The 18,304-nt window shown below is 41.4% G+C and overlaps 1 protein-coding gene across 3 annotated transcripts in view; it reads right to left on the bottom strand.

Annotated features, from left to right (window-relative positions):
• The window catches only part of KDM4B (lysine demethylase 4B), a 164,292-nt gene that overhangs the window by 87,712 nt on the left and 58,276 nt on the right, over nucleotides 1-18,304 (bottom strand). The window lies entirely within an intron of this gene.

Below are 18,304 nucleotides of genomic sequence, written 5' to 3'. Positions count from 1 at the left end.
TAGAAAGACTACATTCCTTCCAGAGGTCAGTCCCCTTCATATTGTTCCTCAGTTCTAAGACAAGAGTCATTTATCCAGACTGCAAAGAGTAACAGGAGGGAAGTCATATTTCAAACTTTCTTTGTATGAAACCAAAGTGAATTTCCACATATAGCAATCTGGAGGTGCGTGATCTAATGGAGAGAGGATAACAGGCGGTGCTTCAAGATGTAGCCTCTAAGCTGATTTAAACTGGCAGCTTTAAAAAAAAAAAAAAAAAAAAATCCAAGAAAAACACCATGTAGCATTTAATATTACAGAATAAGATATTAATGTGCTCCCAGTACCTTTTGACAGCACTTTAAATTGTATAATTATCAAACATTTCATTTGTCTTGGATAAAGCTCGTAGCTTTTCTTTTTAAATGGCCATTTATCACTTACATAAAAGTGATAAAAATAATCCTAATCCAAAACTCCTTTGTGGGATTAATGTCCCTTAAATATGGGAAATGAAACATTCCATTCCTTCTGGGAAAATACTGAAGGATTGGGAAAGAACTAATTTATGTCTACAAGGCTGCTGCTGATTAATGTAATATCCCCAGTCTACAATGCTACTTTCACTTAATTAGTGCCTGTAATTGGGAGTTGTAAAGATAAGATTAATTGAATCCAGAGGATGTTAAAAGTTTAATACATTGAAACATGGTCATTGTGTTATCTGAAACTGCAGCCTGCAAGAAGCTGAGCTGAGTCCATGGAGAGCCTGAATAAGAGTTGCTTGGATAGGAACACAGCAGAACTGAATTTCCAGTGCGCTCAAAAAACTAAAGCGTAAACATCTATAGGTCAACATCCCCGCCACCACCACAAAACTCGCAGGTGCACACAGTGCAACAATTGGTTCAAAATTTATAAAACTTTTTACTCTGATCAGACTACTGCAAAAAAGAGGTGCTGTGCCAATTTACAGATTTACTCTTGGCAAGCAACAAAATCGGTCACAGAGTGGAATTAAAAGCAGGCCAAATTTTGCCTTCAGTTACACCCAACACAATCCCACTGAATTCAGTAGGGTTGCGCTGATGTGTTTGTAGCGGGAATTTGGCCAACTCTGTTTTAAGATCAAAAAAGTGGAAAACTTTTCCTTTCAACTGTAAGTACTCTGCAGATTTGAGCTAACAAAGCCTATATGATCAGACATGAAATCATCAATCAAAAGGCAGAAGAAAAAGGAGGGGACAGAAAGATTAGAAATGGCCACAATCAAAAGAATTACTGTAATTATATCAGTGAAAGGTCTGGCCATCATAGATGGCCTAATAATGACATTATCCTCCTGCATTCACTTAGCTTGCACTATGAAAAATGGCAATTGCTTTAGGGATAAAATCTTTGACAGATGTAGCTGAAAAAAACACTACCGTTCAATAGCAGCTGCTGTAACCTCTTTCAGGTACTGTACCCATAGCTTGGACTCTGGTCAACAACAGAACATTTTTAATTTCCAAGACAGATGCTTTACTATACACCATCTCTGCAGGTAGAACAGGATTACTTTCTGTACATGATCCTCTTCCTCATGGCACATGCATCACTTTAACACTTGGAGATTGCTACCTAGTGCTAAACAGTAATTTAATTTCACATTTAAAACACTCTAGTTCTCATGCTGAGAGACAGATAGCTTTGATGTTTGTCCTCAGGTTAAAACATCAAAATGTCATGGAAAATCAAAATACTAATTCATTAACCTCAGGATGAGGTGTCAAAACAAAGGGAGATGTCAACTGCCCAGAAACAGAAAGCTGGTCTACACTGAAAAGTTACATCGGCATAGCTGTCTCTCTCAGGGGTGTGAAAAATCCACCCCTTGAGAGATGAAGTTAAGCTCAATGGAAGAATTTTTCCATCAACCTAGCTACAGCCTCTCGGGGAGGTAGATTACCTACCTTCCCATTGCTGTAATAAGGCTATGCCTACACTACCGCGGTAAGTCGACCTACGCTACGCAACTCCAGCTACGTGAATAATGTAGCTGGAGTCGACGTACCTTAGGTTGAGTTACCGCAAGGTCTACACCGCGGGAGGTCAACGGGAGAAACTCTCCCGTCGACTTACCTTACTCTTCTCGTTGGGGGTAGAGTACAGGGTTCGACTGGAGAGCGATCTGCTGTCAATTTGGCGGATCTTCACTAGACCCGCTAAATCGACCGCCAGTGGATCAGTCTCAGCGCCTCGATCCCAGCTGTAGTGTAGACACAGCCGTAAGTGTCTACACTGAAGTGCTACAGCAGTGCAGCTACAGTGCTGCCGCTGTAGTGTTTTAAGTGTAGACATAGACATAGCTTCTGCTAATTGCTCCAAAACCCCTTCAGCACTGCAGGATTTATTCATCTGACCAATAAGTGGCCACAGCAAGTTTTGAGAGATAACACTCGTACACTTCTATCATCTCTCTAGTTTTCTGCTTTGGTGGACCAGTTGCCTTCACCTCTCTAGAGAAGCATCCTGTAGGGCACACAGGTTAACAGTAAGAGATGGCCTTTTATTTTAGAGCAAAAAGGGCCTGTTTTTTTATGTTGGCAACTCGTGGGTCCTAAAGCAACTCTCACTGAAGGTATGAAGACAAGTAAGTGTATTTAGCATAATGTCTTTGTGTCTGGCACTCTATAAAGATCTTATTAGACCTTTCCCAGAACAGGGACAATTCCATTCCCTATGTCTTCCTTTGCAAGCCACACATACCAATCATGAGTTAAAATTACATGTCTCTTCTGGCCACTGAACTAGCCAACTCTATTATGGGCAGATGCAGATAGCAAGAGACAGACAGGAAGGGTTTCATTAAACCCTGTAATCAAAAGTAACACCAAATAAAGTGTTGGAGCTCTGAATATGTGCTTCTTTCAGGAATAAGATTTGTCAACAGATAGAGTCCTGCATTGACAATTAAGGGAATTGGTCCCCTCAACAGCAGTGTGCAATCTAATAAAATCATAGAAATGTAGGGCTGAAAGGGATCTTGAAAGATCATCCAGTCCAGCCCCATGCACAGAGGCAGGACCTAGACCATCCCTGACAGGTGTCTGTCTAACCTGTTCTTAAAAACCTCTTGACGGGGATTCCACAACCTCTCTTGGGGCTGATCTACACGGGGGGGGGGGATGAATAGCGTAGCTGAAGTCGAAGTATCTTAGATTGATTTACCTGGGGTCCACACGGCGCGGGATCGACGGCCGCGGCTCCCCCGTCGACTCCGCTACTGTCGCTCGGGGATCGATATATCGCGTCTTAACGATCCCCGATAAATCGATCGCTACCCGCCAATACGGCGGGTAGTCTGGACGTACCCTTGGAAGCATATTCCATTGCTTCACTATTCATATGGTTAGAAAAATTTTCCTAATATCTAACTTAATCTCCCTTGCTGCAACATAATCCTATTATTTCTTGTCCTGCCTTCAGTGGACATGCTAACCATCATCTTTATAACAGCCCTTAACGTATTTGAAAACTATTTTCAGGTCACACTTCATTCGTCTTTTCTCAAGACTAAACATTCAGTTTCTTAAATCTTTTCTCATAGGGCAGGTTTTCTAAACCTTTTATCATTTGTGTTGCTCTCCTGTGGACAAACCCTACAGACTCCAGATCTTTCTTAAAGAGTGGTACAACACTCCAGATGAGCCCTCAGCATTGCTGAGTACAGCAGGTCAATTACCCCCTGTGGTCTTATATACAACAATCCTATTAATACACCCCAGAATGATAACAAACTTTGCAACTGCATCACATTGTTGGCTCATATTCTATTTGTGATCCACTATAACCTCCAGATCCCCTTCAGCAGTACTACCGCCTAGACAGTTATTCCCAATTTTATAGTTGTTGGTTTGATTTTTCCTTCCTAAATGTAATATTTTGTTTTTATTTGCATTTCATCTTGTTCATATCAAACCAATTTTCCAATCTGTCAGTCATTTTGGATTCTAATCCTGTCCTGCGAAGTCCTAGCACCCCCTCCTAGTTTGGTATCATCTGCAAATTTTATGAGGACACTCTCCACTCCTTTATCCAAATCATTAATCAAAATATAGAATAGTACTGGACTTAGGACAGACCCCTGTGGGACCCCACTAGATATATCCCCCAGTTTGACAGCAAACCATTGATAACTCCTCTGACTACACTCTTTCAATCAGTTCTGCACCCGCCTTACAGTAATTTAATCTAGGTCACATTTCACAAGTTTGTTATAAGAATGTTGTGAGACAATGTTTAAAGTCTTACTAAAAATAAAGATATATTGTGTCTAGAGTTCTGCCTCCCACCCCATCCACTAGGCCAGTAAACCTGTCAAAGGAGGAAACTAGGTTGGTTTGGCATGATTTGTTCTTAACAAATCAATGCTGGCTATTACTTATAACCCTATTATTTTCAAGGCGCTTACAAATCGATTGTTTAAAAACTTGTTCCAGTATCTTTCCAGGTATCAAAGTCAGGCTGACTGGACTATAATTCTCTGGATCCTCTTTGTTCCCTTTTTAAAGGCAGGTACTATGTATGCCCTTCTTCAGACAATTGGGACTACTCCCATCCTCCATGGAATTCTCAAAGGTAATTGCTAACAGCTTTGAGATTGCTTCAGCTAAGTTCCTTACGTACCCTAGGATGAACTTCATCAGGACCTTCTGACTTGAATACATCTAACTAAGTGATCTTTAATCTGTTCTTTCCCTGCTTTGGCATGTGGTCCTTCTCCTTTGTTGTTAATATTATGTTAAGTATCTGGTCACAATTAATCTTTTCAGTGAAGACTGAAGCAAAATAGACAACAAATATCTTAGCCTTCTTGATATGATCAGTTATTAGCTCTCCTGCCCTGCTAAGTAGTGGACCTACACTTTCCTTTGTCTTTCTGTTGCACCTAACATATTTATACAACCTCCTCTTATTGCCTTTTAGGTCCCTTTTTAGGTGTAACTCATTTCATACCTTTGCCTTTCTAATCTTGTCCCTACATGCTTGTGTTATTCTTTTGTACCCAATCCTTAGCGATTTGACCATGTTTCCACTTTCTGTAGCATTCCTTCTTTTCAGGTCATTTAAGAGCTTCTGATGCAGACATATTGGCCCCTATTCCTAACTGTCCTTCACATTGGGATAGTTTGCTGTTGTGCCATTAATACTGTCTCAGAGAAACTGACAGCTCTCCTGAACTACTTTTCCCCTTCGATTTTCCTCCCATGGGACCTTACCAATCAGTTCTTTTAAATTACTGAAGTCTGCATTTTTGAAGTCCACTCTCCTTATTCTGCAGGTCTCACTCCTTCCTTTCCTTAGAATCATGAAGTTTATCACTGGATGTTCACTTTCACCCAAATGGCCTTCAACCTTCAAACCCATTAATCAGAATCAAGTCTAAAACAGCTGTCCCTCTGGTTATTTCCTCCACCTTCTGAAACATGAAGTTTTTCCCGTAGACATTTTGTGTTTTGCTGTATTACTTTTCCAACAGATATCTGGGTAGTTAAAATTCTCCATTACTATCAGTCTTGTTTTTTTGATATTTCTGTTACTTGTTCTAGAAATGCCTCATCCTCCACCTCCTCCTAATTTGGTCGTCTATAGTAGAATCTTACCATGACATTGATCCTGGGTTTTTTTCCCCCCTTTCAAGTGGTCTGCCTCACCTCCTTCTGGACCTCAGAACAAATATTCTTGATGTATAATGCAAACCTCCTCCCTTTTTTCTCTGCCTGTCCTTCCTGAATAAGCTATACCCCTTCTGAACCAATATTCCAGTCATGAGATTTATCCCATTATCAGTGATGCCAATTAAGTCATAATTTAGTTTCTGTATTAATACTTCCAGTTCTTCCTGTTTATTCCCCATACTCCTTGCATTTGTGCATAGACATCTGAGATGTTGAACAGATTTCCCCATTTTCCCTTTGGTTGCTCTTATATCCCTAGTGTAATTTTCCATTCCACAGCCCAACCCCCAACATCTAGCCCTCTGTTAAGGTTGCTTTTTTGTTACTTATCTGTGCAGCTTCTCTGATTTGTCCCCTTTTGTCCGCTCAATCAACCCATCAGTCTAAGGCTTCAGAGCTGTTTCACCTGGATTCCATTCTTTCAGAGGTGAAATTTCTGCACTCTGTATCAGATAGCAGCAGAATATATGTTCCTTCATCTTTTGGAAAGTTGTAAACCGAGACAGATGCACCTTGAAAAAAAGCTGCTATTTAAAATTAAGTAGTAGTAGTGGGATTGTGTTTGGGTAGCTAGAACTTAAAGTTCTTGAAAGGAGAAAATGAAAGAAAAAAAGTTCTCTCTTTCAGAAATTCTTCTTCAAAGAAGGGGCATTCTCCAAGATATACACAACTGGAGTGAAAATCTGTGAGAAGGACAAGAACTGGAAGAAAATCCAGGATGAGCATGGAAAGGTGAAGGAGCTGGTTTGCTCAGTTCTTTAAAGTATTAAGAACACATCTCTGTTTCAGTATTTTGACTGTCTAAATGTATTGTGTCCAAAAGGTGCCATATCTTTGTGGTTATGTCCTTTGTTTATTGTACAGGTACAACACAGGAAGGAGAAGTGCGAACTTCTCCACACTGTTCCATCAATGTGCTTCAATCCTGACTTGCCAGAGCCTGTTTTTAGGGATGAAAGGGGAGCTCAGTTTCTATGTCAATTCAGTTGTTGGTTCTTCTGTTGAGGCTGCCAGAAAGATTAGTCCTCACCTGTCCACTCCCAACTCCATTGAAACCCAAACTTTTGTCACACAGGCCACTAAAATCTGCAACTTGGTAACTTGCAGCCAAATTCAACATGGGTTAGCAGTGAAATGCTCACCCTGAGATAAAAGATTCTACCCATTACCATTCCTCTGAACCGTCTAGTCTCTGAAGTTTTGATACAAATTTTACTAGTTTTCTTGTACATATAGGTTCCTTTTTATGCAAATATCTCTGGAGTTGTAGTTATTCCCTATTCTTCCTTAGAGCTTACTATTTGTATTGTTATAATGCCTACAGGCCCCATCAGGGACCAGGACCCCATTGTACAAGGTCTTGAACACACGAGAGACATATTCCCTGTCCCAAGGAACTTAAGGGCTTGTCTACACCACGCAGCTTTTAGCGACAGGGCTGTGTTGACACAGCCTTGTTGCTAAGTCAGTGTGTGTAAATGCCTGTCAGCACTTTTGCAGACAAAATACTTCCACCCCCGCGAGCGGCATTCAGTTTGTTGGCAGGAGAGCGCTCCTGCCAACAAAGCCGCGTTCACACTGCCACTTGCCGTGGCAAAAAACTCGTGTCTTTCCGGGGGTGGGGGTGCTTTAAGCACCCGTGAAAGACAAAAGTTGTGTCGACAACTTGGCAGTGTAGACAAAGCCTAAGTTTCACCTTACCCTTTTGACTTATTATGCTTCTCACAATCCCACATCTTTCCTCTAGCAACTGTAGCGCCAAGTTACAGGAAAAATTAAAAATAGCGCACAGTCTTAAGGAAACAAGATCAAAATAAACCTGCTTTAATGCAATGGTTATAGCTGCTTGGTGAAAACTCCACTATTTTGTATCTGTATTGTTTATTTTCCCTCACTGATAAGTATTTACACAGTTGTTAGTACTGACTTTTTCCTTGTTGTCTGCAGCTCTCACTGTTCTGAGCTCTCCAGTTCGCTATGCAGTGTAATTCTCTCCTCCTGAGTATTTTTTCTACCCCTTCAATTATGAACATGGTTGAATTTATTTTAAAAAAAGTCAGACAGATAGACAAAAAGCAGATTTACAAGGGGCAGACAAAAAGAACGAGGAGTACTTGTGGTACTTTAGAGACTAACAAATTTATTTGAGCATAAGCTTTCGTGGGCTAAAGCCCACTTCATCAGACAGGTACTGAGATTTTGAGTTTATCTGACCAAAAGAACCCCTGGTATCCTGAAAGGATCCTGAGCTGAGCTATAATGAGCAGGAAGTATCATTCTTGACAATTATCAGATGCTTCACTGTTGACAGAAGCAGCTTTGTGAATAGCTCACACTGAGTACAACCAAAAGTTAAGGGAATAATCAGCCTAACTTTGATCTAACCTTGATATGATGCTACACTGAGCATTACAGATTAGGGAGCAGGGATTTTCCACTCTGCACTGAACAGCTTCAAAACTAAACAGAAGGGATGGTGGCAGCATAAACTATTTTAATAACCCTCAATAAGAACCACCCCTTTTTATAGACTGATTCTGCTCTTGAGAAGACATCTGAGGGGACTCAAAAGGGATCACTGAAATGGTCTCAGTTTTACCCAGTGTAGCAAGATGAGAGAGATCTCCTCCCAACCATTGCTTCAGGATTCCAGAATATCTTATTAAAGCTCGTTCTAATGTGGTGTTCAGAGCCATAGGGTCTCTCCAAAACCTGATTCTGGCCTCATTTATTGACAAAAAAATTCAGGATCTCAGGTTCAGGAGGTGCTCACTCAAATGCTGAAGTTGTGTTAGACTGTCATTGTGACGTTGCAGTCTATATGGTTTTATAAAAATATGATAAGTGAATATAATGTAATTGGGATATGCTTCATGCAAAAGGTCTCTTGTTAAGGTATCATTACAAAGCTTATAATCTACTGAGTGTGATCATCCTAGTTGTATAAATGTACCACTCTTGTATCTAAAACTAGAAATATAAAATATAACTCTGAGGGCCTATTGTAATTATGCAAAGTGTGGGCCATTAAAGGTGGTTTGGAATCTTGATGACTCCCATTAACCAGAACCATTGTCTGCAGATGGCTCTGTTTTACCTGTAAGTCTTCCTGTATATGTGTGTGCTGGCAAGTGGGTAATGAAGTCTTGCAGTGACATGTGATCATGTCACCTGAACTGGAATCCATCTTTAACCTGGTGCTTTTCCAGTGAGGGGGGGTGTAAACCCAGAGGAACAAAGGGTTCCCGCCTTATGCAAAAGATATATAAAGGGGTGGAACAGAACAAAGAGAGAGGAAACCCATCATGAAAAATCCCCTAGCTACCACCTAAGCTGGAACAAGAGCTGTACCAGGGAAAAGAATTGTGCCCAGGCCTGGAAGGTGTCCAGTCTGAGGAAAAAACTTACTGAAGCATCTCTGAGGGTAAGATTATCTGTATTTAGTTTGATTAGACATAGATTTGCGCATTTTATTTTATTTTGCTTGGTAACTTACTTTGTTCTGTCTGTTACTACTTGAAACCACTTAAATCCCACTTTCTGTATTTAATAAAATCACTTTTTCCTTATTAATTAACTCAGAGTATGTATTAATACCTGGGGGAGCAAACAACTGTGCATCTCTCTCTATCAGTGTTATAGAGGGTGAACAATTTATGAGTTTACCCTGTATAAAGCTTATACAGGGTAAAACAGATTTATTTGGGTTTAGACCCCATTGGGAGTTGGGCATCTGAGTGCTAAAGACAAGCACACTTCTGTGAGCTGTTTTCAGGTTAACCTGCAGCTTTGGGGCAAGTAATTCAAACCCTGGGTCTATGTTGGAGCAAACGGGAGTGTCAGACTCAGCAAGACAGGGTGCTGAAATCCTGAGCTGGCAGGAAAAACAGGAATAGAAGTAGTCTTTGCACATCAGTTGGCAGCTCCCAAAGGGGTTTCTGTGATCCAACCCGTCACAGTCATTTCTATACAGAGGTGGGTTTTTCCCCCTTGAGAGAGAGAGAGAGAGAGAGAGAGACAGAGAGAGAGAGAGTGAGTGAGTGTGTGTGTGTGTGTGTGTGTGTTTAACTGGACAATCCCCTTTCTATCCTTAAGATGAAAGCATGAAAAAGATCCCGCATATTTGCGATGGAGGATGCTATTAATAGTGTAATTTTCTTAGTGTTTTGTTTATTCCCCTGGAATGGCTTGATGGATGTGAATAATTATCATACTATAAAAGCCAGCAAATGTGCTGTTTTCTATCACTCTAAATCATCAAACAAATAAAGTGTGAAACAGCATTTTTGAATACAATTTTCCCCTCTAATGGCTTAGAATTATTATCAGGAACAATGAAAATAAATAAGCAAATGCCTTGCAAATTAAAAATTAAATGCATGTGTCAGGAAAGAGGCACAGACCAACCATCTTGGGGTACAAGGACCAGTTCAAAAGCCATTAAAAGATAACAGCAGGGGATTCACTTTTACTTCTAGCATCAGGTGTTCCTAAAGGGACTTTCCAATCTAGCCTATAATCTACCCTCAAGGCTGCTTCTTAGGGGCAGGGGGAAAAGGAAGAAATTTTATTTTTTCTTATTCTCAGTCACTGCAAGCTATTAAAAACTTCTCCACATCAGAACATAGCTGCCTCAGGCACTCAGCCTGTTCATGCCCTCTCCACTGGGGTCTCCCTCTTTAAACGTAACTGCTTCCACTTGAAGCAATTCCCTAGCTTCTACAGAGCACCAGGCCATCTCTTCCCTCCATCCAACCTTCTTTTGAACCTTCCAGACCTTTTCTTGATACAGTTGTACCTCATATATATGCAAAATATCAGATAGATTAGATACCATACCTCATCTACCCCCACAGCATGTCAGATTTCAAGTCTCCCTTCAACAACATAGAGCAATTAAGCAACAATTACCTTACTAAATCTTCATGCACCCTTTTTCTTCAACAGAATGGGCACCACAGGCAGGAAGTTCAACTGCAAGGCTTTTGAAAGTGTCACTTCAGTCCAACTCATGTTGGAGGGTAAGAAAGTTAATTTCACAGTGTCTGCACAAGGTCTGGACAAATAGGCCCCACACAGTTTAACAAGATATAATTACTGAAATAAGGAACGGTAACAAAATAGAACAGCACATTTAAAATGCCTAAGACCACACATCAAGCTGAGGGTTAGTTATCTGTCTTCAAAGCAGATTTACTCATGCCAAGAATAATGACCCTTAGCAGATTCAAATGCCAACCTATCCCTCCCTGGTGACAGGCAGAATGGAAAAGCCATTATTTCAATCTCCATAAAACGTAAGTGTCCACAGATGCATAATCTGAACCCTAACCTTCATGCCTATAGCCCTGATAGCAACAACAATGCCCCTAAGAAGATCCTTTGATCCATCAAGAACATTTATATACAGTAGCAGCCACAATGAACCACCACCACCTATGGGTAGGGCCCTACCAAATTCACGGCCATGAAAAACACATCATGGACCGTAAAATCTGGTCTCACCCCGTGAAATCTGGTCTTGTGTGCGCTTTTACCCTATACTATACAGATTTCATGGAGGAGACCAGCGTTTCTCACGGTGTTGTAATTGTAGGGGTCCTGATCCAAAAGGGAGTTGCAGGGGCGTCGCAAAGTTATTTTATAGGGGTGAGGTGATGGTATTGCCACCCTTACTTTTGCACTGCCTTCAGAGCTGGACGGCCGGAGAGTGGCAACTGTTGGCCAGGCGCCCAGTTCTGAAAGCAGCACCCCGCCAGCAATAGTGCAGAAGTAAGGGTGGCAATGCCATACCATGCCATCCTTACTTCTGTGCTGCTGCTGGCGGCTCCAGCTGCCCAGCTCTGAATGCAGTGCTGTCGCCAGCAGCAGCACAGAAGGGTAGCAGTACCGCAACCCCACCTACAACATTATGACCCCTACCCCACAACTCCTTTTTGGGTCAGGACCCCTACAATTACAATATCGTGAAATTTCAGATTTAAATAGCTGAAATCATGAAATTTACCTTTTTAAAATCCTATGACCATAAAATTGACCAAAATCAACCCAATTCAGTAGGGCCCTACCTATGGATTACTGAGCTATTTACAAACCAGTTTCCCAGCTGCCCCCTACCCCCACAAATCTAAGCTCATGCTCTAGCTTGAAGGTTGAGTATCTTTTTAAAGTGAAGCATTTATTATACTGATAGAAGATAACATATGTCAAGGCATCAGAGCAAGAACAGAAACCTCTTCTGTTCATTACTTTAGTATAGTTTGCAACCTTTGCCTAGTCATTTACATAAAATAAATTAATGGCTCCTTCATCTAAAGGTACACAAGTTATCCCTTCTCCCTCCAAAATGGTTCAAGTCTCTAATTTCCTACTAATTTCCAGGCCAGGAAAATAGACCCAAATTAGCTTTCAAAATTAGTCAAGACCACCTCCTAATAAACCAGTGAAGGTGGTGAGACATTAGGCATACCCACCATCTTCCTCTCCATAAACCAGACACTCCACCTGTAACACTCTCAGTACTCCCAAACTCAGAAGGATGACCAGAGCGGGGCGGAAACAGGCCTGTGCTCTTTTTGCTTCTTTATAATGAAAAAAAGGTTGCCTGTCAAGGTTTTGGGGGATATTTATTGGGTTGCTTGTTTTTTTTATGGGGGGTTAACACTAGAAGTATGAGGAATGTCAAGCCACTTCTTCCCTTACTTTTGCTGAAGAGTTCCTTGGTGGGAGAGGTCACAGAGGTCACATACTACACATCCTCTACCACCTAAAATGAATGGGCAGGAGCTCTGAATCTTTAACAAAGACGTCCTTTCTCCAAAATGTTTAAGCATTGTGATAAATTGGTTTTAAACACAAAAACGGGATCTCACGTAGGAGTGGAGAGGTCATTTTATCTCTGTATTTGACACTGGTGCGACTTCACTTAGAATACACTGTCCAGTTGTGGTGCCTACAATTCAAGAAGGATGTTGATAAATTGGAGAAGGTTCAGAGAATTGACACAAGAATGATTCAAGGATTTAAACATATGCCTTAGAATAGTGAGACTCAGAGAGCTCAATCTATTTAGCTTAATAAAGAGCAAGTTAAGGAGTGACTTGATTACAGTCTATAAGTAAAGACATGGGGAACAAATATTTAATAATGGGCTTTTCAATCTAGCAGAGAAATGTATTACACGATCCAAGGGCTGGAAGTTAAGCTAGACAAATTCAGGTTGGAAATAAGGTGTCAATTTTTGACAGCGAGGGTAACTAATCATTGGAACAATTACCAAGGGTAATGGAGGAGTCTCCATCACTTACCATTTTTAAATCAAGATTGTATGTTTTTCTAAAAGATCTGCTCTAGGAATTATTTTGGGGAAATTCGATGGCACGTGTTATACAGGAAATCAAAGATGATGATCAGATTCCAAGACTAGAAGGGACCATTGTGAAGTTTTAAACACAACTAAAAATCCATTATTTTCTCAATTGCTCAGCTTTCACTATTGACTCCGGTGTTGTTTTCTTAGTTCTTCAGTCAAAAGTGTCTTTCAGAGCAAAAAAAAAATCTTGAATCTCTAACAGTGTGGGGTGGGAGGATAATCCTTAAGCAATTGAGAGAGGAAGGAACTTTTAGACAGATTTTTAATTTGTGTTTTTCTTAACTCCTACAACTACCTAACATACTGGGAAATGGGTGTCTTTGCTGAAGATTCATATCACCACGTTCACAGATACCCCCTCAGTCATACATGAAAACCAAACGTCACGCTCCTGTTTCTAATGGGGGAAGAAACAGAAGGTAACCTCACAAAAACAAATCCACTTTTCTGGCCTTTATCCACAATGAAAAGTGGGGGAGAGGGAGATAGGAGGAGGGAGAGCACAAGCCTAATATTTTTTAAATCCTTTGTTGGTCACCTTTATTTTAAAATAAAAAAAATAAAAAATAAAAATAAAAAAGCTAACCTGAGTGGGTCTCGCAAAGCACAAACAGTATTTTTGCCCTTACTAGGAAGGATGGGGGAATATTTACAATAGTTGTCCAATCAGTGTCAACATTTGCTCTGGAAGTTAAGGCCAACATAAGGATGGATTAGAAACACTGCAATTGCTACAGGTTTCCCCACTAATTCACAGTCCTTCACCACCCAAGGAATAAATTCAGTCACCAAAGGCAGGACTCAATTCACTTACTTCTCCTCACTGATATCTGAAATTGTCTGACACTGAACAATCATCTGCTTTAAGCAACCATCTTTTAACGTCAGAGGATCACCATCTGGAAAGGAAAACCTCTGCCTCCCTGTCTGCCCCCTTCTGTTGTGAATCTTTTACATTATGAATACACACACACTTGCTCTGGAGATAAGATCTCACACGGATCAGAGAGTTCCTTGTTCCTAGGAAAGAACCTTATCAAGTCTCTGCAGTTTTATCTTTAATGGATCATTTTATGGGACAATGGATGATGGAATTTAGTATCTTTAACCAGGAGTGTCAAGGATTTCAAATAATGACATTTTTATTGAAACACACACAAGTGCACAAGATAAACACAGACTAGGGAGTATCTGCTCAGAAAACCCTAATAAAGTGTAAATAGGTAATGACAGAACAAGATTACAGATACACAGACACCAAATAAACCCACATTATAAAGGCAAAGGAAAAATCAGCTCTGCAGACAGGTGGTCAAATACAATCTTCTGGGAGCCATCATGGGAGGAAGATCAGGACAAGTGAATGCAGGACAGGCTGCACTGTCACCGTGAGGCTCTCTGAAAATTGCTCTGCAAGCTGCACACACAGACCTCAATAAAATTAACATGGGCACAGCATGAACACAGATCAGATGTTCCCTGATGATTCACAAGTGAACATAAGAAAGTAGCACAGAACAAGGAGGAAGCCTTTTCCTCTTTAACATGGTATTTGCTCACAGCCATCCCCGGCTGTTCAGCTGGGGTCCAAATGAGTGAGGCCTTAAGCATGGGGAGGAAAGAAAATTGTCTGAGAGTGGGATAAGCATAAGTAACACTCTAAAGATTCCATATGAATTCCTTTATTTACAATAATCATCGGTGGAATCGAGATTAGAGGGTGCCTTGCTACAGGAACAGGTGCAAAACGTGAATCAAGAGAGGTGTCTTGTGTGGAAAAAGTGATGTGACCTAAGAGCATTGAGAAAAATTTAAGATGTTTGCAAGAGTACATTTGATTTCTCTGGCCTGCAACTACATGAAGTCCTCCTTTGTCTTATTATACCCCGTTTAACAAACAGAAGAACCTTATTGTTGCAGTGACAGGAAGCTACACTGCCAAAAGCCAGCCCTCTAGATTAAACAGGAGCTTTCATCTCCACCTCAACAGTACCATAATTTTACAAGGCATTTTATAAATGCAAAGAAGACAATGGGCCACAATCTGCTTTGTTACATCCATAGTCACAGAAGTTACTTCCAATTTACATCAGTCTAACAGTAGAATTTGTTCCACCTTCTTGCCATCCAAATCAGCCACTTCACAGATTTCATGACAATGAGAGGTGTCTGGAGGTGGAGCCAACAGTAATTCTGATGCAGGATTCAGGTGGTCATTGAATAAGCCTTTACAGTGGAAGCAACCTGGCCTCAAAGCACAGGTTACTGGAGACTCAGTCCACCACCCACCAATGGAGTTTGCACCATCTTGTGCTGTAATTTAGAATTCGGAAATCCGACCTCAGGACACGCAAGTTCTGCCTGCCTGTGCTCTCCTCAGCTGTATCTTATCAAATCCAGAGGGAAGTTTTGCCTATTTAGGAAGGAAAGAGGTAGATAGAGTATCCATCGCTGAAAACCATAGGCACAGACTCTGTGGATGCTCTGGGGCTGGAGCACCCATGGGAAAAAAAATGGTGGGTATTCAGCACCCACCAGTCACAACTGTGTGTGGGGGGGCCCTGCCATTCAGCTGTGTGGCTGCTGGGGGAGGTCAGAGAGCAGCGGGCACGCGGGGGCCTCAGGGAGGGGGTGGAGCAGGGGCTGGAAGAGGGTTGAAAAGGGACCCTGCTGTTGAAAGTCCGGTCGGCGGCACAGCGGGGCTAAGGCAAGCTTCCTGCCTGCCCTGGCTCCACGCAGCTCCTGGAAGCAGCCAGCATGTCCCTGTGGCCCCCCCAGCTCAGTGGTTTGAGCATTGGCCTGCTAAACCCAGGGTTGAGAGTTTAATCCTTGAGGGGGTCATTTAGGGATCTGGGGCAAAAATCTGTCAGGGGGTTGGACTAGATGACCTCCTGAGGTCCCTTCCAACCCTGATATTTTATTCTATGAAATGCTCCACCCCCACCTACAAGTCTGACTTCTCCTCTCACCCTTTTCACAAAACTGAGACTTGTGAAAGTGTAATATGCTGGTATTTAGTTAGGGTTTTTTTGTAATAGACAAATTCTTGATTTGTTGTCCTGCGATTCTGGGCTGAATTGTTAAAGTTATTCTGAGAGTATGGCTGGAGCTAATCTTCTATCAGTGGGGCTAAAAGTGCCCCAGCCCAACCTGTACACAGCACACATTGCTGATAAACTCTTAATCCTAATGCCGTTCTCAGCAAAAAGTATTACCTAAGGAAGGTATTAATCCCCAGGAACGACACTGCAAAAAGCAGAATTATTATTTTTTGAAGCGGTGCAGTGCACAGGGTTTTCCAGATGGGTCATGCCAGCTGGTAAGCACCACCTATAACCCGTCCAAAAGACAACTAAGCAATGGGAAAATTCTCTTCTGGATTCTGCATTGCTTACCTGAAAAATCAGTGACTTACTAAAGAAAGTCTCTAACAAAACTGCAATATAATTTTTAAATATTACTTTAAACAACAGGCTCAAAATGAATGACCATCAGTACACTTAATGACAACACATACAGGACAGAAACCATAGACAATTAAAAATCAGAAAGGAGGTTACTGACAGAAGCAGCTCTGTCCACAGCGAAGGAAATAATCCTACATTGAGGTTCTGCATTCAGTGTGTGAATAAGTGAGTGAGTGTGAAGGGCGTATTTTACTAAGGAAAAAGGTGTTTTTTGGGGAAAACAAATTCTGAAATGGCTTACTCTTCCATTTTGACCAGGAAGATAATTACTACACACTTCAACAGACAATATTCATCTCCCCTGCCATTCTCCATCATCTCAGTTTACAGCACTCATTTATGAAGCATATATTTCCATGAACTGTTAATTATTACTTATTGGCTGCTTCCAGCAGACACTGTACAATCATTAAAAAAAAGAGGCACACATGATGCTCCAAAAAGCTCACCCCGAAAAATGGTCACAGGCGCAGGAACCACACACACACACAAAGAGCAAGCAAGATAGCCAGGTGGTTATTGGTATCATCCAGCTAATGCAAAACTTTACCACCATGTTTAGTTTATATCACACACACAAATTATAAAAACTGTCCTACAACCATTATCAGCCAGCTGGTTACTTGTAGGCATCATAGCAGAGTTGGCTCTGCAGGACAGATTTTTAGGAGAATGGCATGTTCCTCCGCAAAAGAAGCCTGACTTTCCCAGCCAGGGAAATTAAGATCCTTCCATTACTCACAAGGGAGAGAAGACCACCTTGGTGCTCCTGGTAACTCTTGGCAACATAAAGGGCATTTCATACAGGAACATGCTGATGGTTCCTTACCAGAAGTTAACTCGGGTAAAAAAGAAAATGCCAAAATAACTCTTCTTTCACTGTCAGGCTGGCTATACAATCCTGTCTATCCTACATGCACAAGATCCCACTCTGTAGCCCTTGATATCTGAGACGACAGAGTGATTTGGACAAGGTGTACAACTTGAGGGTGAAGTCCCTGTGAGGGGAGAGCCGAAGGGTGCTGCCTGTACTGTACATTTTCTACAGCTTCCTGGCTACGCTGGCCCCTTTAGTCACAGCATTAAACCACTTCTCTAAGTGAGGAGTTAACACAGAGACCTCCATCCATTGTCCCACAACAGGACATTTAATAAATTCTTATGGATGAAAATGAAAAACCTCAACCTGTGTTATCAGCAGTTCAGTGTGTCAGATAACAGTGCACTCACATTTCACATATTTCCAATTCTTCTCTCTTCTGGACAAGGTCCCAGTTTTAAGGACTACAAGGTCAGATTCACCCTTACAACTTATCAGCACTAACTGAAGCCTTCTTCTTACCAGTAAGGCACCTTAAAATGCCTATAAAACCTACCAAAAAAACCCTCGACAATACTATCCTATACTTCCAACAGCCATTTCATGGGGGTGAAACAGAGTAGAAGTGCAGCACAGAAAGAAACATAGTGCAATGTTTATTGGCAGAAAGTCTAGAAAGATTAAGAGATCTATTTCCCCCTTAATGAGCACATGTCACTCTTATTAATGTTAACCAGAATTATGCACATGCACTGTGGGGGGAGACCACTAAGTGCCTGGCAATATGTTATCCTGTACCAACTGGCCTGCAAGAGCTGTCCCCTTCACTGGGCACTAAAGAACACATGCACCCCCCTCGTTGCTCTTGGAATGGAGATAGAATAAATGCCTGCAGCAGAACAAACCAAATCTGTCCATTTGTGATGGTGGCCTCATCTGGAAG

This window comes from Emys orbicularis, chromosome 24 (genome assembly GCF_028017835.1).
Source record: "Emys orbicularis isolate rEmyOrb1 chromosome 24, rEmyOrb1.hap1, whole genome shotgun sequence".
Taxonomy (NCBI): domain Eukaryota; kingdom Metazoa; phylum Chordata; order Testudines; family Emydidae; genus Emys; species Emys orbicularis.
Note: the sequence above shows the minus strand (reverse complement) of the source record. Positions and strands in the feature narration are given on the sequence as shown.